A 22,619-nucleotide genomic window follows, 5' to 3' on the forward strand; every position below is an offset into this window, starting at 1 on the left:
TGAAGGGTACATTCTTGCTTCAGAGCCCAACATAACACAAATCATTTGATTGGACCAATGTTCATACACATTAGCCACCACTCTGATGGTGCCATCCCGTCCCCTCACTGCTGCTGCTTCCTTTCAGGCTGGAATCTGTGACATATTGGTCACATAGCCACTGCTTTAGCCTTGTCATATATGATATAGCTGCCCTCTATTTGGCCAGTTTATCCTATCTGTCTGTTTCATCAATGGTGATACAATGAGCTGTAAATCTGCAATACATAGATCAGGCTGTAAATCTGCGTAGACAGGCTGCTGACTTCATAGACAAGGAGATTGTATGGCTCAACAGCGTTGATGACTCAAGAAAAGGCAGCAATTCATCAAATATATCTTTGGGGACCAAGTTTGACTGCTTTACCAATATTTAAGTTCAAGACCATTATACACACTCTCTTTGTCAGCAATTCATCTCCTTTAGTTGCCGTTCTCTTCCACTCACCAATTCATTTCCTTTAGTTGTGCCTCTCTTCCACTTTATTCAGTTGTCTTTCCCTGTGAACCAACTGTTTACGCTCACATTAAGGCTATTGACCTTGTTTGCTTGCTGCAAGTGTACTTAACATGTGATTGCGATTCCACTTCATGTTAAGCATGTGGACTGCAAAATATGAGATAGAGAATAATGCAGGCTCACTCTACAAGAAAAAGTCTATGAGAAAAAACAGATAATGTAACTAAGGTGGCATCCTGTGATAATTTGTGTAAAGTCAGATTTCACTGCTGATTAATTTTATGAAATATTAGGTCATCTCCTGCATCTCCCAAACATACAGCCACTTCAACTCACCCCTAAGCTTGGCCCAAGCCCTAAGAGCTAGTATCCCAATACCACCAGCTCACAGCCCACCAGTATGCATGCTAAGCTGTCTCGGGTCCAAAGTCAAACAATGAGTCGTCCTCTCTTGCAAATGACTCCAAAGGTCCCTTTTATAGGCTTTTTTTAAACAGATAGACTTTTGAAAAGGATGCCATGGCCACTTTATTACACATCACAATCTGAAAAACTTGGTGGGGGGGGGGGGGAGGGAGGGGGAGAGAGAGAGAGAGAGAGAGCGCAAAATTAAGGAAGCAAGAAAGTTATATTAATGTCCTGTGGAGGCCAAAACTGACCTAAAGGACAAGATTAGACACAAAGTTTGTACATTCCACTTTCTGCCAGGATCTGGTTATATTAAAGTCTAGTGAAGGACACAAACTGACCTATTTTTAAGTTGGGTGGGTATAAGCTCATTTGTCATCCATATCTTGAGACTTGGTTCCAAAAAGCACTGTCTACTTAGCTTGATCTAATCCAAGTACTAAAGAAGAAAAGTAGCTTGCTGCTTGGAGTTTGCAAAAATTAGGGTTTCAAAACCCTAATTTTAAGAATTGCAGCAAATTAGCCCTTTCTGTATATGGTTTGGGCACTTGGTGCCCATGGTTTTGTTTCAATCAATTCCTGTAAAGGGGGAGGGGCCGGTTCCCCTCTCAATGTGGTGTCGACTCCTCTCTCTCTCTCTCTCTCTCTCTCTCTCTCTCTCTCTCTCACATTTTCATGGTGATGATTGATCAAGTGGTTAAGTTCAAAGTATTGGCATTCTCACATTCTTCCTAGCGCTTACATTGGCATCAAAGCAAAAACTTTTTCTTTCCAATAACTTTTTTGGGTGACGATCTTTGGGCCGAAATTTCTCACTATGTCAAGAGGCAAAGAGTACAATTTTGGTAATCAAGTTGGTTAAGTTCAAAGTATTCTCATTCTCATGTTCTTCCCAATGCTTACATTGGTATCAGAGCAAGGACTTCTTCTTTGTGGGAACTTTTCTGGGTGACGGTCTTTGGGCCCAACTTTCTCACTATGTCAACAGGCGAAGAGTAGAATTTTGGTAAACAACCAAAAGGCTCCCAACACCCTATATCTATATGTTTCTTTGATTATAAAAAGATACAAAGATACAATGAACTAAAAGCCAATCCAAAAATTCAAGCTTTGATGGAGAGAAGGAAGAAAGCACGGGCTAAAACGAAGGTCTTGGAAGATTTCCTTACCTAGAAGACTCGAGACAGATGGTATTATGGTTGCGAAGGCCTACCTTAGCATAAAAGGTATCAATGTTATCGATGCAACTAAGTCTATGAAAGGTAACAGATCACCTATCATTCCAGGATCCACCCAAGCGGTGACTTCAAAGTCTCACCAAACACAAGTTGCTTCCTCGTCCCAAGAATCCCTCCATGGAGAACAACGAGAAGAAAGTCAAAGAACCGGCCATCCATTTACATGGTAGCTAAATCTCCAAAGATGCTTTTAGCAAAGGAAAACGATGCCAAAAGAGACTTCAAGCCTCGAGAAAAAAGCGTCAAGTTTGACATTTTCTATGGTAAGAGAGATTCTCAAAAAGCTGTGTCTTTTACTAGACAGTTTGATGCTACTTTTGGTGGTGAAGATTATACAAAAAATCAAAAATTAGAATAGTTAAAATGCATCTGAAGAACGCTACTTTGAATTGATGACTGAAAGTTGTTCAAGAGGAAATGGAACCCAGGTCTTGCAAAGAGTTTAAGAAGATGTTCAACAAGAAGTTTATACCTTTATCCTTTGAAGCGAATGTGCAACAAGAATGGGATGAGCTACAACAAAGCCATGGAGACAATGTTGAAACATATATCAACAGGTTTGCAATTGTTTCTCTTAAATTTACATCTCTTAATGAAGTTCCTTCCAATATGGAGTTAAGAAAGTTTATCCATGGATTACATCCAACAATAGGGTGGGCTGAAACCAGCCTTCCTCCTCGGATAGGGTGGTAAATCCCTGATTACAACTTAATTACAGAAGCAAACAATAAATGCAAATCTGAAAATACAAATTCACCTACTGATCTTGAACAATGCATACCCGATTGCCCCCAAAATTGGTACCCCTTTCAGTATTTCTTTAGTTTTATTGAAGAAGAAGTTGATTTACAATGGAATTCTCCCAATCCCTTTCGGTATTTCAACTCCCCTTGCTGTCCAAAGTGACCAGCAAGTCTTCAATCTATTTTGCCCCTTGATTTGGGCACTTAATTAGCCTTCACCCACTTCGTGGACGATGAAAATGCCCCAAATTCAATGGCTGGCTAGTCCTCCGCCTAAATTTAATTGAAATTCAACTTCAGCCTCGTTGAATTCAAGCCTTGGAGCTTCCAATTTCTGGCACGCCTCCCGAGGTTGCTGCTAAACCCTAATTTATGTTGTAAATTAGGATTTACATCAAAGAAATTTGCAATTTCTCAGCCTCCAAGGGTCCAAATGTTAAGATCTTCGAAGCAAGCCTGTGAAATGGTTGGGAGATGAGTGGGAAAGCTATAGAGAGAGAAAATTCAGAGTTTTGTTGCGAAGAACGACTAAAAATCAGTCAAGTGCAGTTGCTGCCCTGCCACAATAGCATGTAGATGCAAAGAACTGAAGAAAATCAGTCATTTACTGCTGCTGCCCTGCCTCAACAGCATGTGGATGCTGTCTCTTTCTGTTAATTGGTCTTCTTCGGCCCCTAGTTGCCTTAGAAGGTCCTCCAATGGTTGCAAATTAGACCAACAACCTCTCTTTACTCTCTCTTACAAGCTGAATGTATAGAAATGCCTCTCTCCAACCTCTAAAGACGTTTTTCAGTCTTGCATGGGCATTTTTGACAAGTGGCAACCTTCCCAAATGGTTTTTCCAAAAATTTTCATAATTAAATATTAATTTTCAGCCTTTAAATACTGAAAATTAATCTAATAATTTTTTCGATGCCCTGAAAAATAATCTGACTAGCCAATAATTAAATTGGCTAGACAACTTCCATTCCCGAGTGTCTTTGCACCATCTTTGACCATCAGATTGGTGTTAGGTACCATTAAGCACCACTTCTCTAGTGTCACCAACTAACACTTATGGCCAAATGGATGACCTAGGCCAACTACTGGCACCAGATACCACCAAGTACCTGTGCGGCATAACTTATAGCAACTTTTACCTTTGACATCCCATGATTTCTTCGAGTCTCGAACCCGTAAATTTACTTTAATCCCACTTGCACCTCACATGTGCAACATTAACTTAATCATTTGATTAAATATTAATCAACATGTTAAGTGAGGTTTCAAAAATGCATGTCCTCATGACACGAGCAGTCAAGATGACAAAGCTTGATACTTTGGAAGCAGCCCAAGATGCGGTGTTAGAAACTAAAGGACTGCATATGCCATGGATACTTCATAAAGCCTCAAAAGAAGAACCACAAAGAAAAAAGACCAAGATGTTTGACCAAAAGAAGTCAAATAAACAAGAACCAAAGCATAAGGATGGAGGTACATCACCTTTGCTATCCAAAAAGAAGTTAACATATTAACAAATAGTAGAACATACAAAAGAAAGACGATGTTTCTCTTGTGGTGAAAAAGGACACATGGTTGATCAACATCTAATAAGGCAAAGAAAGAAAATTACATCCAAAAGACACCTCAAGCAAATATTGTACCTAAGGAATCCTTACAACAGGATGAAACTCCATCAAAGAAAATGAAGTTTTTTATGGCTTAGGATAATATTGCTAATCAGCCTGTTCTCATTTATTTTGATACAAGGGCTACATATCATTATATCCATCCTCAGATTACCGAAGCTTTACATCTACCACAGAAGAGATTTGAAACACCCGCAATGTCACGTGCTACTTTTCAAGGAATGGAGTCTGAAGTTACTTCCATTCTTGGAAGACTACGAATTGAGATAGGAGATTATGTAGATTATGAAAGTTTTGTCATGACAAATCTTGCTCATTGTGATGTTGTATTAGGAATACCTTGGCATAGAACAATAGATCCACCCATTGATTGGAATCCAAATAAGTTTAGATTCTCTTTTAAGGATAAAACTATATATTTTGATGTGGGAGTGAAAGGAAACTCTCTTCCCATCTTATCTCATGTACAAATTTGTAAAGCAATGAAAAAGTTTATTTCCTCGTATTTGATTTTTGTCAAAGATTCTAACAAAGACTCTAGAATTGAAAAGTCCATCTCAGATATAAAGCAAGACCGAATGAGTTTCTTAAAAGTGTATGAAGATTGTTTTGCAGATACTCTACTTGACGAGTTACCACCAAAGAGGCCAGAAGATTATCACATTGATCTCAATCCTAGAAGCTTACCTCCAAATAGGCCACCCTATTGTGTGAGTCCAACACAACAAGAGGAGATTATGAAGCAAGTGAATGAGCTCTTAGAGAACGGTCTAATAAGACTCAGTTTCTCACCTTTTTGCTCTCCAATCTTCTTAGTGCAAAAGAAAGATGGACCTTGACACATGTGTGTAAACCACATGGCCCTCAATAAAATTACAATTCAAGGGTTTTCTATTTCAAGAATTAATAATAACTTGGATAGATTAGATGGTTCCAAAGTATTCAGTCGGATTAACTTGAAGAGCAACTACCATCAAATAAGAATTAATCCTTAGAATATTCATAAAACAAAATTTAAAACAACTTTTGGTTCGTATAAATTTCTTGTGCTAACATTAGGTCTCATCAACTTTTGGTTTGTAAATGGCAAAAAGAGTGAATTTTTCCTAGAAGAGATTCACTACTTAGGCCATATTATATTCAAATATGGGATTCGGATGGATCTAAAAAAAGTCCAGACTATTGTAGAATGGCCTGAATTGACTAGTATTCATGAAGCTCGAACTTTCTTGAGATTATGCTCTTATTACAAGCGATTCATTAAATGGTTTGCAATGGTTGCTAGACCATTGCATGATTTAACTTAAAAAGCAGTGACATTCCGATGGACTAAACTAGAAAAGGAAGCTTTAGAAGCTCTAAATTTTTATATCAACAAAGAAATTATTTTGATTAAAATTTGTCGAAACCTTTCTTTGTGGAATGTGATGCTTTAAGAGACTACATTGGTGTAGTCTTAAACCAAGAAGGGCATGCAATTGCTTATGCAAGTAAAAGGTTGCAAAATCCAAAAAAGAATGCTACTATCTATGAAAAGGAGTTAATGGCCATCATTCAAGCTTTAAAAGATTGGAGACGCTATCTTGTACGTCGAGAATTTCTAATTAAGACATACCATGATAGTTTGAGACATTTTCTCAACCAACCAAAGATTTCTAAAAACCATATTCAATCAACCAATTATTTAGCACAATTAAACTTTTAAATACTGCATATTTATAGGAAGCAAAACAAGGTAGCTGATGCCCTGTTAAGAATACCTCAGATTCATGCAGTGTCCATGATTCATCATATAGATTTCACTACCATGAGGGACATATATACATCTAATAAAGATTTTTTGCAGAATTCACAATGCTTTTCATATCTATCTTTTAAAGCCTTATGAAGAGCATTTACCATTGGAATTTGTGATAGAGAATCTAGCTGAAGTAGATGAACAGGAGGAGATACTTTAACCAGAGCAAATAATCTTTCATATGATTAGGAAAAGAGGAAGAAAAATTTCTAGAAATTTTTTTCTAAAATTTAAAAATACTCTCATTTATTCTAAATGCACACCAGAAGAGTATTTTAAAAACTATCCAAAAATACTTGCAGCTTATGAAAAAGCTATAGGATTAGAAATACTTCAAGCAACATCTTGAGGATAAGACAGATTTCAAGAGGGAGGAATGTAACAAAACTTTTATATATCAATTGTTACGAATATATATTGGCTCAATGATTCCAAATTAATTTAATCCTCATGTACTTTAAAAGGCGATTTGTATTAATTAGGTATTTTAAAATATAATTAAATGTTCATCTTTCTATTTAAGGATGGTCAATGGCCAAAACACCCTATAATTATACTTGGGTTATCATTGATGAGATGCCTAAGAGAAATTAAAAGTTTACTCGCGCGATCAAATTGAGCAGAAAGCTCGGGTTGCTTTTCCAAGGTTAGCTCGGAATTGGTAATGGTTGCAAAAGCCCTACGAGCTTTTGACAATCAAACTTAATTTTTTGGCACACAAGACATTCTTTGATAAATTATTCAATGTCTCAACGAAGACGAAGTCTTGACTGAAAGCAATACATTTCGAGTGCCCTGGTTATAGCCAAAATTCCACAATGAGCCACCTAAGAAGCTGCCCAACATTCTTTCATTACTTTAGGCCTAAAATCTTGAGTAATGCATAACTTATTCTTCATCAAAATAAATCCATCTTTGATAACATAAGAGTTTACGTATTTGATATAGAACCTTAGAGCCTCAAAAGCTTCCGTCTCTAGTTTACTCCACCGAAATGCCACTGCTTTCTTGACTAAATCATGCAATGGTCTAGTTGTCATGAAATTTTATTGCTTTGCTTAGCATTTGATTAAAAGTTCATCAAATCACATGTGAGGCGTAAGTTAATTATTTCTTAGTGTGGGACGTAGAACTCCGAGATATTAGTTGGTGCCAAAAGCAAAAGTTGTAATAAGTTAAACCTGACAGATATTAGATAGTACCCGATGTCAAATTTTGGCTTATAAGGGTGGAGATAGCAACTCTCAACTAGAAACATATAGTAGACAATAGAGAAAGTGAGAGTGGAGACACAGGCACGACACACAATACAATTCCCAAGTGTAAGTGAAAGTACAAAGAACCACCCTTAGACCTTAGAGTTAAGTAAGTGCCTTAAGATGCATTCATTCTTAAAATGTCTAAAGTACGTTAAGTGACCGAACCGTATAATATAAACACACAAAATAGAGAATAATATAATTGGGGGAAAAAACCTCTCATACGGAAACTAAAAAGTATCCCAATATCCTATTCTTGATCACCAATACTCCTCTGTGAGCATAAATATGAGTCCAATCCTTCATGGCCTAGATTAATTTATTGAACACTAATGTCGATGGAACATTCGACACTAGGATTTAATTAATTAATCAATGCCAATTTGAGGGCTAATTATTGCTTAGAGATACTTGTAAGACAAATTGGCCTGGCCAATTTAATAGTTGGCGTGTGAAATTACTTTTTTAAGTACTAGAATAATTATTAAATTAATGTTTAGAATTATTATTCTGAAAATTAATTTAATAAGCTGGATAATGCTGAAAAATGGGATTAGAAGCCTATCACTTAGCAAAACTTGTTCATACAAGTAGGAAAAACGTTTTTAGGGGTTGGTGGAAGTCTATTCTAGCCATTGTGAGAGAGAATGAGACTATTAGAGAGCAAAAAAAGGTTGTTAATGTGATTTTCAACCACGAAGAATCAGTCCTACAGTATACGACAACAATTTATAACCCTCCAAGAGCAGGTGACAGCAGCAAAGATCCTGGTACTGATGACAAGATACATGAGGGAGCAACAATCTTTCTAGTAATCCTAACCTGGAGGTGACAAGTTCCATGGCCGTTTGAACACGGTAGCAATAGCTTTTCAATGTTTCTCGCAATGAGACTCTGAAATTTCTTTCTCTAGAATATTCTCTCTCATTCCCTAGCCATCTCTCAAGATATCTTAGTATTTTTCAGCAATTTGAGCCTTCAGATAAAGGGATTTTAGTCAATCTCTGTTGTAAACCCTAATTTACAAAAGAATAGGATTTGACAACCGCCTTGGGATGCATGCTCAAAATTGCAGGCCTAGGGCTTGAATTCTAGTAACTCAATTCTAGGAATTTCAAGGGGATTCAAGAGGTCAGCCAGCCAATATCAAATTTGGGGTTGAATTTCTCTTTCAAGGAGCAAGGTGAAGGCCAATCCCATATTAAACAAAGGGGCAAATTGGTGGATCTTGGATGTATTCAGCATGCATCCAAGGTACTGTGCTAACAGTATGTGTGCCATGAGGTGACTACTTAGTATACTAGTCACTGTGAGATGTATGCAAATAAGTATGAGTTTGACCCGGGCACGAAAACTATACTTTTGCATCACTTTATGATCAGTTTGGCATGAATTTTTGCCTCAACTTTGAGATAAAAATTCTGATCAGTTTCAGCTCAATTTTTTATCAGTTTGAGAACCCTTTATGGTCACTTTTGGGATCAGTTTTTACATTAGTTACTGATCAGCTTTTGCAATCAGTTTGTGATCAGTTTAGGATCACATTTGCAACAGTTAGTGATTACTTCTCAAATTAGGAAATCAATTTTCAATGGTCTACAACTAGTTCCATGGACAGCAGCATGTCAATAAATGCCATTGATAATTTCAAGCATGGTTCATGTTGAATTAATGTTTTTCAATGGTAGATAGTCAGAACAGTTGAGAAACATGAGTTATGGACGCATCCAATGAATCTCTAACAAGTTCTGGACTAATTTTCAGTTTTATGTTAAGAATATGCTGCCTAGAAATTTTCAGCAAGTTTGGGGCATATGGGATGGTTAGACAACAATGGCCAATGTTGTTGTGATACCTTATGGAAATTCTAGTGCAATATGCTTTTCCCTTGGCACAATGCAATGCAATCGAAGACAATTGCAAAGATTTCAAGGGGATGGTCTATCATGACAATGTGAAATTTTATTGTTTTATTTAGCATTAAATTAAAAGTTAATCAAATGTGCTAATGTGACTTGCACATGTGAGGTACAAGCCAATTATTTCACAGTGTGGGATTTAGGATCCCAAGATATCACTTAATGTCAAACACAAAAGTTGTAATAAGTTATGCCAGACAAATACTAGATGGCACCCAATGTCATATTTGCTAGACTAATTTATTGGCACTAATATCGATGGTGACATTAGAGACTAGGCATTAATTAATTAATGTCGGTCTAAGGCCTAATAACTGCTCAATGTCGATCTAAGGGCTAATAACTGCTCATGGATTCTTGGAAGAAAATTTGGCCTAGCCAATTTAATTATTGGTTGGTAAAATTAATTTTTTGAACACTAGAATAATTATTAAATTGATTTTTAAAATTAGTATTCTAAATTTTAATTTAATAAGCTAAATAATGCTGAAAAATAGGATTTGAACGGTCCCACTTGGCAAAACTTGCCCATATAAGTGGAAAAAACGTTTTTAGGGGCTGGTGAAAGTCTATTCTAACCATTGTAAGGGAGGAGACTATTAGAGAGGAAAAAGAGGTTGCTGATGTGATTTGCAGCTACCAGGGATCAATTCTACAACATGTGACAACAATTTGGAGCCTTCCAAGAGCAAATGACAACAGCCCAAGGTCCTTCTAGTACAGAAGACAACATATAAGAGGAGCTAGCAATCTTTCTAGTGGTCCTAAGCTGTAATTAACAACTTCCATGGCTGTTTTAGCAGGATAGCAGTAGCTTTTCAACGTTTCTCGCAATGAATTTTTGAAATTTCTCTCTAGAATATTCTCTCTTATCCCCTAGCCATCTCTGAAGTTATCTCAGTATTTTCTAGCAGTTTGAGCCTTCAGAGGAAAAGATTTCAGCCAATCTCTTCTATAAATCCTAATTTAGAATAGAAATTAGAGTTTGACAACCACCTTGAGATGCATGTTCAGAATCGAGGGCCTAGGATTGAATTCCAACAACTGAAATTGAGGGATTTCAAGGAGATTCAAGAGGCCAACCAATCAATATCAAATTTGGGGCTGAATTTGTCTTTCAAGGAGTAGAGTAAAGGCTGATCCCTGAGCAAACCAAGGGACAAATTGTTTTGGAAGCTTGCTCGTCAATTTTGATAGCAAGTGGCACTTGGATTAGTGAAAGAGATTAGAGGATCTTAATTGTACTCCATCCATTTGCAATAAAAGTTAAAGAAATACTGCAAGGGGTGCTAGATTTGGGACCAATAGGTTGTCCGATGTCCAAGATTAAGTGGTAACATTTACATTTTCAGTTTATGTGAATTTTATACTTGTTGTAATTAGTGTTACATTAGGTTATTTACCACCCTTTCTAAGGAGAAAGGCTGATTTCACCAGGAACCATTGTAAACCATTTAATGAATCTCCTATAATAATAGCATAATCCCAAGAAACTTCGAACTCTTGTAATAAGGGCATAATCCCAAGAAATTTCAAACTTCATGAACATTAGTCAATCTTGGTCAATCTACAATAGCCTTGACTTTTCTTGGATCCATCTAAATCCCATATTTCGATACAATCTGGCCCAAGTAGTAAATCTCTTCTACGAAAAATTTACTATTTGTGCCATTCACATAAAGTTTGTGTTTACGGAGTTCTTGAAACAATTTTTCAAGTGTTGCTTATGCTCTTCTTCATCTTTTAAATGAATCAAAATATTATCAAAGAAAGTACGTGTAAACTTTCGAAGTGCTCTAAAGATTCTTTACATCATTCTATTAAAGGTCGTAGGAGTATTGGTGAGACCAAATGGTAGCATAAGAAACTCATACAAACCAAAAGTTCTCTTGAATGTTGTTTTATGAATATCTTGAGAAACAATCACTCTTCAAGTCAATCAACTAAGTACTTTGGATCCATCTCATCTATCCAAGATATCATCAATTCTTGGAATGGGAAATCTATTTTGAATTGTTATTTTATTGAGGGCCATGTAGTCCACATACATGCGCCAAGATCCATCTTTCTTTTGTACTAAGAGGACTGGACAACAAAAAGGTGAGGAACTAGGTCTTACTAGACCCTTCTCCAAGAGCTTATTCACTTGCTTCATAAACTCCTCTTGTTGTGTTAGACTCGCACGATAGGATGGCTCCTAGAAATGAGATTAATGTGATGATCTTCTGGGCTCTCTAGTGGTAACTCGTGAGGTAAAGTGTCTACAAAACAATCTTCATACTCCTTTAAGAAACTCATTCAATCCTCGTTCATATTTGAGATGGACTCTTCAATTCTAGACTCTTTGTTAGAATCTTTGACAAAAATCAAATATGAGAAAATAGACTTTTTCATTACTATACAAAACTGTACATGGGATAAGATGGAAGTAGAGTTTCCTTCCACTCCCACATCAAAAGATTATTTTTACCCTTTAAAGGGAATCTAAACTTATTTTGATTCCAATCAATAGCTGGATCTATTCTTCTATGTCAAGGTATTCCTGATACAACATCACAATGACCAAGATCTCCCATAACAAAACTCTAATGATCTACATAAACTCCTATCTCAATTTCTAGTTTCCCAAAAATGCAAGTGACTGCAGACTCCATTCCTTGAAAAGCAACACCTGACATTTTTGGTGTTCTAAACCTCTTCTTTGGTAGATGTAGAGCTTCAACAATCTGAGGATGGATATAATGATATGTAGCCCCAATATCAAAATGAATGAGAACGGATTGATTAGCAATCTTACCCCAAGCCATAAAAAACTTCATTTTCTCCAATGAAGTTTCATCCTATTGCAAGGATTCCTTAGGTACAGCATTTGCTTGAGGTGTCTTTTGGAGCTGATTTTCCTTCTTTACCTTATTAAGACATTAAACAGTCATGTATCATTTTTCACCACAAGAGAAACATCATCCTTCTTTTGTATATTCTGCTATTTGCTGATATGTTAGCTTCTTTTTGGATGGCAAAGGTGATGTACCTCTATCCTTATGCTTTGGTTCTTGTTTATCTGACTTCTTTTAGTCAAACATCTTGGTCTTCTTCCTTTGTGGTTCTTCTTTTGAGGCTTTACCAAGCATCCATGGAATATGCAGTCCTTCAGCTTCTAGGGCTGCATCTTGGGGTGCTTCCGAAGTATCAAGTTTTGTCATCTTGACAACTCGCCATACTGTTGAATATAATCCATTGATAAACTTCCTCATCTCCATATTGAAAGAAACTTCATTAAAAGATGTAAATTTAAGAGAAACAACTGCAAACATGTTGATATATGGTCAACATTGTCTGCATGGCTTTGCTTCAGCTCATCCTATTCTTGTGACATATCAACTTCAAAAGATGAAGGCGGAAACTTCATGTTAAACATCTCCTTAAACTCTTTCCGAGACTTGGATTCCTTTCTCTCTTAAACAACTTTGAGCCACCAATTCAAAGCAACATCCTTAGATGCATTTTAACCACCCTAATCTTTGATTTTTCCGTATAATCTTCACCACCGAAAGCAGCATCAAATTATCCAGTAAAAGACATAGCTTTCTAAGAATCTCTCTTACTATAGAAAACATCAAACTTCACACTTTTCTCTCTTGGTTTGAAGTCTCTTTTAGTATCATTTTCCTTTGCTAAAAATACATTTTTTTATTCAACTTATGGTGAGAAAGTTGGGTCCAAAGATCTCTTTTCACTCAAGAAAAGTTTTTGCAAAGAAGTCTTCCTTGCTCTAATACCAATCTAAACGCACAAAAAACGTGAGAATGATAATTTTTTGAACTAACCAACTCGATTAATTTTCACCATGAAAATTAAAGAGAAGAGAGAGAAAGAAAGAGAGAGAGAACACCACATTGAGAGGGGAACCGGCCCCTTTTCCTTTATAGGAATTTATTAAAATAAACCACAGACATTAAGTGTCTGAACCGTATACAAAAGAGCTTATTTGCTACAATTCTAACAATTAGGATTTTTAAAACCCTAAATTCTACAAACTCCGGACAGGCAGTTGATTTTTTATTTAATGCTTGGATTAGATCAAGCTAAGTAGAAAGTGTTTCTTAGATGAGAGAGAAATAGAAGAATACACAACATATAGCTAAAAATTTCAGCATGAGAACTTATTGCAAATGAGAAGAGAGATCTCCAATATATAGGTATGGAGCTTGGGTGCTTAAAAGTGGAAAGCAGAGGCTACAAATGACAAGTGTTTGCTGAAAATGACAAATATAGAGACACTTGTCTCTTCAAAATAACGCATGTTATATTCTAAATGCCACATTTCACTTTTCAAAACAAAGGAGCTTCCAACCCTTCTACTCTAAAAATCTCGTAAAAGGTTAAGAATTTGAGATAGCTGTTGAAGACAAAATTACTCCTTGTGAAATTTCGAAGCATTTGATGTGAACAAAATTTCCATTTGAATAACTTTCAAAAATAGTAACCTCTTAAATTTTAGAAGTCGCCAAATTTAACTTCTAGAGAGCTTCATTATATAGGTTCATCGGTTCATGGTTTGTTTCTTTGATCATGAGCATCTGGTCTTACTTTTTGAAACCACTCATTTTATGGGCTTTTAGTCAATGTGACTATCTGAGTGTAAAGTCTTAGTCATCTGAGCTTTCTGGTGTATCTGATCGTTCGACGAAACTTTTAATTTCTCTTGGGCATCTCATCAATGACGTCCAAGTATTTATAAGGCATCCTAGCCATTGACCACCCTTAAATAGAAAGATAAACATTTAATCGTATTTTGAAACACTCACATAATACAAATCGCCTTTCAAAGTACATGAGCATCAAATTAATTTGAATCATTGGGCCAATATATCTTGGTAGCAATTTATATACAAAAGGTTGGTTACATCATGCTTCTCCACTTCTTCTTTTTCTTTCCCCCGTAGCTCGTATTACCTTCTTGCAACCATATTTAAATAGCAAGCTGAAACAGTGTCTGAGAGTGTCAAGGCCTGCAATGCTGAAAACGCAAGCTGGCTAACCCTGGAAATGATGGACAACAGGCTAAACAACAATCTGGAGCAGTCACCAGCAGCTGAGAGCTGTTGCCTACAGCAATGGACAGGCTGAAGATAATGTGGCTGCAGTCTATGATAGCTGGACAACAGATGAAGGCGAGCTGTAGGCTGAAAACTGGGCGCCAATAGCAGCAGAGAGTGTGTAGGCTGGTGTAACCTGCAAACAAGGATGATTGCTGAATGGAGGCAGCCTGTCTATTTATAGATGTGGAAGGGCACCCCAAAAATTAGGGTTTCCACTAAACTCTCTCGAATCACTCCTTGTTTTAGGGTTTCCACTTAATTCTCTCGAACCGCTCTCTGGTTTAGGTTTACTCTAAAAGAGCACTTTTAGTGTGTTTTGGGGCTGTTTAAGAGGCTAATCAACAAGTAATGAATATTTTGGCTCAATATCACATCCAACTATGAGTGTTTTTTCAAATGTGTGATTCCATTTTAAACAACTATTTTTTGGGAAGATTGTCCTTCAAAGATAATGATTGCCACCACACCTATATAAAATTAATTCAAAAATATGGTAATAATATGTCACATAGATACATTTTTTTTTTAAGTCTGCAATTTTTTAATGTTTCTAAGTGTTGTCATTCCTCATCTACTTAATTGCGAAGTGTCCTCACAAGCATAGCTACAATGAACATCACAAACATCCAGCATCATGAACACTACTACCATGAGCACTGCTTCACAATGTCAAAAAGAAAATGTACTCTCCTCCCACTTAGATACGAAGTGAGTACAACTACAAGATTTGCAAAACAACACAGAGAAGACTAGCAGACACTAGAAAGGTATAAACAATATTGATTGTGTCATATGATAAATTAAACAAGACAAATCTTTCAATTAAGGTGTATAAAAACTTTTACAAGTTGGCATTTCCCTTACTTACTCTTCCATTAGAGTGCATAAAATAGTTGCATCCAATGCATGGAGCATACCAACAAGAAAGCATTCTAGAGGCATCAAGCAACAATAATCTCTCAAGGCAAGAAAATGCCACACTACTAGAGGTCTACCTTGGGTTGTGCAGCTTAAAAGAATGATTGGGCAATCTCATCTCATAAGTCGTGTTATTATAACCCATATAATTATTAATTTTTTTTCATTGAATGAGCTTGTTGTTGCTCTTGGCCTATTGTATGCCAATAGTTTGCATCCAAATGCCCTATCTCAAGGCAAAAAGTGCAGAATAGTGTGATGGTCAGGCACTAATCTTGAAGGTGTCAAACACTCAGTAGCCACATATCCATAACCATGTCACTCACCACAATAGATATTGGATCTAGGTGGGTTTGAAGTTGGGTTGCTCGAAGGTTCTTGTGCACTAGAAGCTTCTATTGTTATTGAATAAATTTCTTCAAGGGTGGTTTTCCTTGTAAGATCCATATCTCTCAAAACGGCACTTCATTATAATCACAAGGGACAATTCGACAATATAACACCTCTTCTCATGTTTTGCCCCACTAGCACTAGTTGCTTGTGTTGCTCGTCAACTTTAGGTACATCTTAGGGCTGCAGTGGCTCTTCATTAAAGGTTCGTCACTGACCAAAAGCTTTAGAAAAAGACATCATCTTTTTGCCCTTGTTGTCCTTTGTTGAAGCATTCAAGAATCTCATAAACTAAGTATCTTTATACTAAGCTAAAAATGCATTATCTTTATTAAAACAACCCCTAAATTCAATTAATTAAGCCTTTTATCAAAAAGAAACGTGTTCCCTAGAGAGTATATGTATCCCATAAGCACAAACTCTAATTGGGAGGACCCAAACTTTCTATAAATAGGCATGTTGCCCTTCATCAAGACTTTATCTCGTTTTTACAGTCTGCAAGTGCTAGAGCTTTACTATTCACACCCTGTTTGTAAGGGATATCTCAGTCGAAGTTGTCATGGATATTGAGAAACCCATTCATTAAGTTCATTTCATTACTTTAATTCCTATTTTGGTTTCCATTTACAACCCCAAAAAGGCTTTATTTGTATCATTAATTAGTATTTGGTTGCCACCCAAGAGAGCCAAGGCACCACATTAGACACTACAATAGGCGCCACCCAGGATAGTTGAGACACCAAGCAAGAGATTTCAATGGCTCATGTGCCTATAAATAGGGTATGGACATTCATCCATTCTTTACTCTACTCTGCACTTACTCTCTCATTCATTCTTCATCATTCCCTCTTCATACCTTCAACCTCGGCCCTCTACCACTACTGTCCACACCACTATCTTGGTGGATATCTCAGTTCGTGTTGTCAACTAATCGTAACGCCATACCAGCAAATGATTTCATTGTAGAAGTCTTTTTCACATCACCTTCAAACACTCCATATTGATGTGTTTTCAGCCTGGCAACCTGTTCTTCATCATCTCTACTACTGCATTTGCTCATTTCACTCCTCCTTGGACTGGTCCAACAGGTTATCTTCATCATTATTGTGTGTTTTCAGCTCTTGTTGCCACCCCAACACCCAAGAGATGATTCCCAGCCATCAGCCACTTTATGAAGGCTTCATTTATAGCAAATTCAAGTTGTTTATGGCAGGTTACACCCTTTTTATCAGCCCTACATCAAATACCTGCGTTTTTGTGTTTTCTTCACTCTTGAGGACTATGTTTCGCTCCCTACATTGTTGTCCTTCATCTTTTGGCATCTAATTTGATAATCTACTACTTGAAGAACTTCATTTTGCTCCCTTCACTATGCAGATTCCATTCAAGTACAGCTGCCTAATCAGCCAGGACAATGCAGTCATCTCAAAATATTACTCCATTGTATTAGCCTGATTCATTCAGCATGATTCAGTGATTCATCATTCGTCTTCTTCTTTACTCTTCTCCTTCTGAGTTTCTAAAGTTTACACTCTGTGTTTCTCCCCGCAACCCTTGTTGTCTCTCTGATACAGTATGAGTGCATACCATCCCATCACTTTTCTTGACACCAAATTGCTGTCCAACTACTAGCACATGCTGTCCAGCAATTCCTTGCTGTTGGCAACTGATTTCTGCCCAATTTCACAACTACATATCAAGCAAATGCTGCTGCCATCCATTCCAGCTGTCACCCATTGTCTACCACACCCAAAAGGCTGTGTTTGGTGTTATACTTCCATGATCAGCTTGCGTTTTCCACATAGTTGCTCTCGCTATCAGCTGGCAACCTCCGTACATGCTGCACTTTCATCATTCTGCTGCTGCCTACTGTCTAGCACATCAGCAGCCATCTAGGTTTGCTGTCTTTCTACAGTTCCCTGCCCGTCTAACACAGATCCACCTTCTCCTTGCTGCATTTTGCTGCTGCCAGACACCTTCGAAGGCTGCCTTGCTGTGTTTCGGGATCCTTCAAAGTACAACACACTCTCCAGCTCATACTCCCTGCCCAAGTCCTTGAGACATGGGAGTTCGGGGGTCAGTATTCTTCACCGCATAGTGTGATTGCTACATTGAGCATTGTATTCTATTCAGTATTCATTCTTCATTACTCATTGTGATTCATGAGGTAGATCAAGGCAAGGAGGAGAAGTGAGATGGTCCCTTTGGCAATCTAGATTTGCGATTGTGTTATCGCTACTATTGGCTCTTGCTCTCATGATCTCATTATTGTTAACCTCCCATAAGAGGTTAAGAATCTTATGAAGGTGCAAGAAGAGTCTCAATTCAATGGTTCAAGAGTTCAATCCTGAATGCATTTGAGTTGCCCTGACCCTAACTATGTTCTTTATCAATTCTGCATTTGTTGCATGATTGTTTTTTTGTTTGCTTTGGTAGAGCATTTCTTTACACCTGGGCCAATTGAGTAAAGATGTTTGTTGTTGTCCTCAAACAAGCCTTAAACACGTCATCATATGGCCTTGAGGAACCCACTTCTTGCCCCAAATCAACATTTTCTCCTTGCTGCCCATACTGAGGATCCTTGGACAGCTGAGCAAAGATGTTTGTTGTTGTCCTCAAACAAGCCTTAAATTGGTCGTTATCTTCCTCATCCCCTTGCTGGTCATCAGCACCACGCTTAGTGCCCATTCCAAGATTAGGCATTGCATTTCCCTTTGTGTACCTTCGGCCAATTTGGGGAGGAAATCAAGCTTGCGGATAACCTCGTGGAAAAAAGAATTAAGTTCGCGGGGAAAGGAAGAAGCGTGTGGTCACCCTCTAAGGAGGGGAAGGTAAAAAGACCCCTTGGAATATTCCTTCTCTCTCCCTCCCACCCTCTCTTTCCCTCTCTCTCTCTTTGTCACCTCTTTCTCTCTCTCTCTCTCTCTCTCTCCCTCTCTCTCTCACCCTCTCTCCCTCTTTAAAGCAAAATTCTATGTGACAACAATTAAACATGTTAATGAAGAGTGCATACTCTATCCCAAATATGCAAAACTACATAGAGAACTATATAAAAAGTGTCACCAATAGTAGGTAAGTAAGACAGTGTGTCTTAAAAAGTCAATTTACTTTATCGGTTGGAGATACCATGGGCTAAATGGTAGAGCGTCTCAATGGATTTTAACTTGGTTTAATTGGATACTAAACTTGGTATGATGAAACCAGCCTTCCTTCTTAGCAAGGGTGATAATAACCTGATTATTCACTAATTACAACAAGCAATAAAATTCAAATAAGCTGAAATGCAAATGTAACCACATAAGCTTGGACAATGAACACCTTGTTGGCTCCAAAACTAGCACCCCTTGCGGTATTTCTTTAACTTGTATTGCTAAAGGTTGAAGAACACAGAGATTCAATCTAATCTCCTTAGATCTCCAATACATCTTGCTATCCATAGCAACCAACAAGCCTTCAAACCAATTTGCCCCTTGTTTTCTTAGCGATTGCCCTTCAATCCGATCCTTGGATGACAAATTCTACCTCAAACTTTTCGTTACTAGCTGGCCTCTTAGAATCTATTGAAATTCCCCAATTTCAGCTGCTCAATTTCAAGTACTAGGCCTTGAATTCTAAGCACGCTTTTGATGTGGTTGTCAAACCCTAATTTCTATCGTAAATTAGGGTTTACAGCAGTGAGTCTGAATTCTTCACCTCCAATGGCTGAGATTGGCTCAAATACCTTGAGAGATGGCTAGTGAATAAGAGAGAATGCTAAGGAGAGAGAATTCGGAGTTTTAATCATGAGAAATAGACTGATCTCTATTGCTGCCCTACTCAAACAGTCCCTAGAGATGTGGCCCACAACCAAGAGGCCATAGCCTACCCACAATCTCCACAGCCCAGTTGTCACCTACTATCCTAGCACTGAAACCAACCTTCCTTCTTGGATAGGGTGATAAATAACCTGATTAAGCACTAATTACAACAAGCATTAACTTCACATAAGTTGAAAATGCACACTTAAAGAGCTGTGACCTTTAGGGGCTCAAAGGCCCCCCAAATTTTTTGAATGGGAGGGGGTGCTTTTTTTGTGTGGAAAAAAAAGAAGACGCCGCCTTGCTGCGCACGACGATTTGATGAGAAGGGGGGGTATGGAGGCAACAAACAACCACATAATCTGATGGCATCAGCTCACTTCTCAATTTTTTTGTTTCATGACATCGATTGTGGCTCTACAATTGATGGCTTGATCATGAAGATTGAATTTCATTATTTCTCTCTCCAAACTGGCACAGCTTGCGGTATTTCATTATCTTATATTGCAAGTGGAAGGAGTACAACTGAGATCCTTTGATCTCTTCCACTAATCTAACTATGTCTTGCTATCAAAATTGACCAGCAAGCCTCCAAACCAATTTGCTCCTTGGTTTGCTTCGGGATTGGCCTTCACCCTGCTCTTTAAAAGACAAATTCAACCCCAAATCTGATGTTGGCTGGCTGGCATTTTGAATCTCCCTAAAATTCCTCAATTTCAGCTGCTGAATTTCAATTCCTAGGCCTCCAATTTTGAGTACGCATCTCAAGGCGACTAGCAAGACCCTAATTTCTACTGTAAATTAGGGTTTACATCAGAGATTGATTGAAATCTCTTCCTCTAATGGCTTAACCTGCTGGAAAATGCTGAGATAACTTGAGAGATGGCTGCGGGATGAGAGAGAATGCTATAGAGAGAGAAATTTCAGAGTTTCATCGCGAGAAACACTGAAAACTTACTGCTGCCTTGCTCAAACTACCATGGAAGCTGTCATCTTCAACTTAGGACCACCAGAAAGACTGATGGCCCCTCCTATATGTTGTCACCTGCACCAAAAGAACCTTGGGCTGTTATCATCTACTCCTAGAGGGCTCCAAATCGTTGTCACTTGCATTAGGACTAGTCAATGGTGGCTATAAATCACATTAGCAACATCTCCTTGCTCTTTAATAGCCTTCGTCTAATAGACTTCCACCAACCCCTAAAAACATTTTTCCCACTTGCATGGGAAAGTTTTGCCAAGTGGCAACCTTCTAATCCCATTTTCCAACATTATCCAGCTTATTAAATTAATTTTCAGAATATTAATTTTCAAAATTTTCAAAATATTAATTCTGAAAATTCATTTGATAATTATTCTATTGCTTAGAAAATTAATTTCACTAGCCAATAATTAAATTGGCTAGGCCAATTTGTCTTCCAAGTATCCTTGAGCAGTTATTAACCCTTAGACCGGCATTAATTAATTAATTTATACCTAGTCTCTAATGTCACACCACTGACATTAGTGGCCAATAAATTAGTCTAGGCCCAAATCTGACACTGGGTACCACCTAGTACCTGTTAGACATAACTTATTACAACTTTTGCCTTTGGTACCCATGCGTCCTCAAGGTCCTTGGTTTGTTACCATGGAATAACCACCATATGCATCATATGTGCTAAAGCCTAAACAACCTTGCACATTTGCTTAATAATTTAATCAAATGTTATCAGCAAGATTAAAACATCTCAAAATTTCACATCCCCGTGACAGGCACCTTGAGTTGCTGTCACCACTACCTGTGGTGATACTACTAATGGTTGCACAATGAGTTGAATCTCCTGGTGAGCTACTCATTCAGCCTCTCCTCTAGCTTCCTCACCCCAAAATTACTCTCCTCTCTCTCCAAGCCTCCTCTCACTTACATAGGCAAGTTTTGCCAATTGGCAACCTTCTAATTGCATTTTCTAACAATTTTCAACCACATTAAATTAATTTTCAGAATATTAATTCCAAGAAGTAATTTAATTATTAGTTCTTGCTCAAAAAAATAATTTCACCAATTGATAATTAAATTGGTTAGTCAATTTATCACCCAGGTGTTGAGCTAAAAATGCAGTAGCCTAACTTAAACATGTTAGCAGATATGTCATCTCATGTGTGAGTATGTGCACACAAAGGCTGGGCACATTATTTAGGATGTTTAGGCATTTTTTATTTGTGCCATTTTATGGTCATTTGTAGCATTTATGACTGGCCAACCAACATTTTATGCTCCTTTTTCAGCCTATATATTCAAGCTCCTCCTCCTCCTCACTCAGTCACTCATCTACCATCACACATGTGCAGACTCCATGGAGAGAAGCCAACGCCAGTGCCCTCACAGCCAATGACTCATTGTTATATGCAACTGTCTCATGGTGGATATATGGATTCCATTTCCCAAGCATACATCTGAGTTCTCATTTGTGGTGTGTTCTTCAGTGTTCTTTCTTTCCCTTTCTCTTTTGTCTTGTGTTTCAACAATTTATTACAACATATGTTTTGGCTTTCATTGCTGCTCCACTTCTGACATGGTATCAGATTTAAGGTTATGTCCTGCTATTGTGTTTTCTTTGCTGATTTCAGGACTATTTTGACCAATACTGATCATGCGACTGCTGCTCCAACTAGGCAACCTATTTTTCCTACGTTTCTGTTGGTTCAGCATCCGTATTTCCTATGTCAACCCCTCTCCTACCTACGTGTCAGTTCCAACCTGTGTGTCAGTTCCAACCTACGTTTTGGTATCTCTACATCTCCTTCTGGCTGAGCGACTACATTATCAAGCCGCTTTTGACATTTCTAGAAGTTTCTAGCTGATTTTTTGACTTTTTGCATCAGATTTCTTCTTGTTTTGGTCAGATTTTGGTGAATATTACATGTGAACTCTCATTTT

The 22,619-nt window shown here is 37.6% G+C and overlaps 1 protein-coding gene across 1 annotated transcript in view; it reads right to left on the reverse strand.

The window, feature by feature from the left end:
* LOC148015631 (brefeldin A-inhibited guanine nucleotide-exchange protein 2-like) overlaps positions 1-22,619 on the reverse strand; it is a 70,295-nt gene that overhangs the window by 25,401 nt on the left and 22,275 nt on the right. The gene's annotated exons all lie outside the window — the stretch shown is intronic.

The sequence above is a fragment of the Lygodium microphyllum genome, chromosome 24 (genome assembly GCF_053477565.2).
Source record: "Lygodium microphyllum isolate KBCC chromosome 24, Lygodium_microphyllum_v1.1.10, whole genome shotgun sequence".
Classification (NCBI taxonomy): Eukaryota; Viridiplantae; Streptophyta; class Polypodiopsida; order Schizaeales; family Lygodiaceae; genus Lygodium; species Lygodium microphyllum.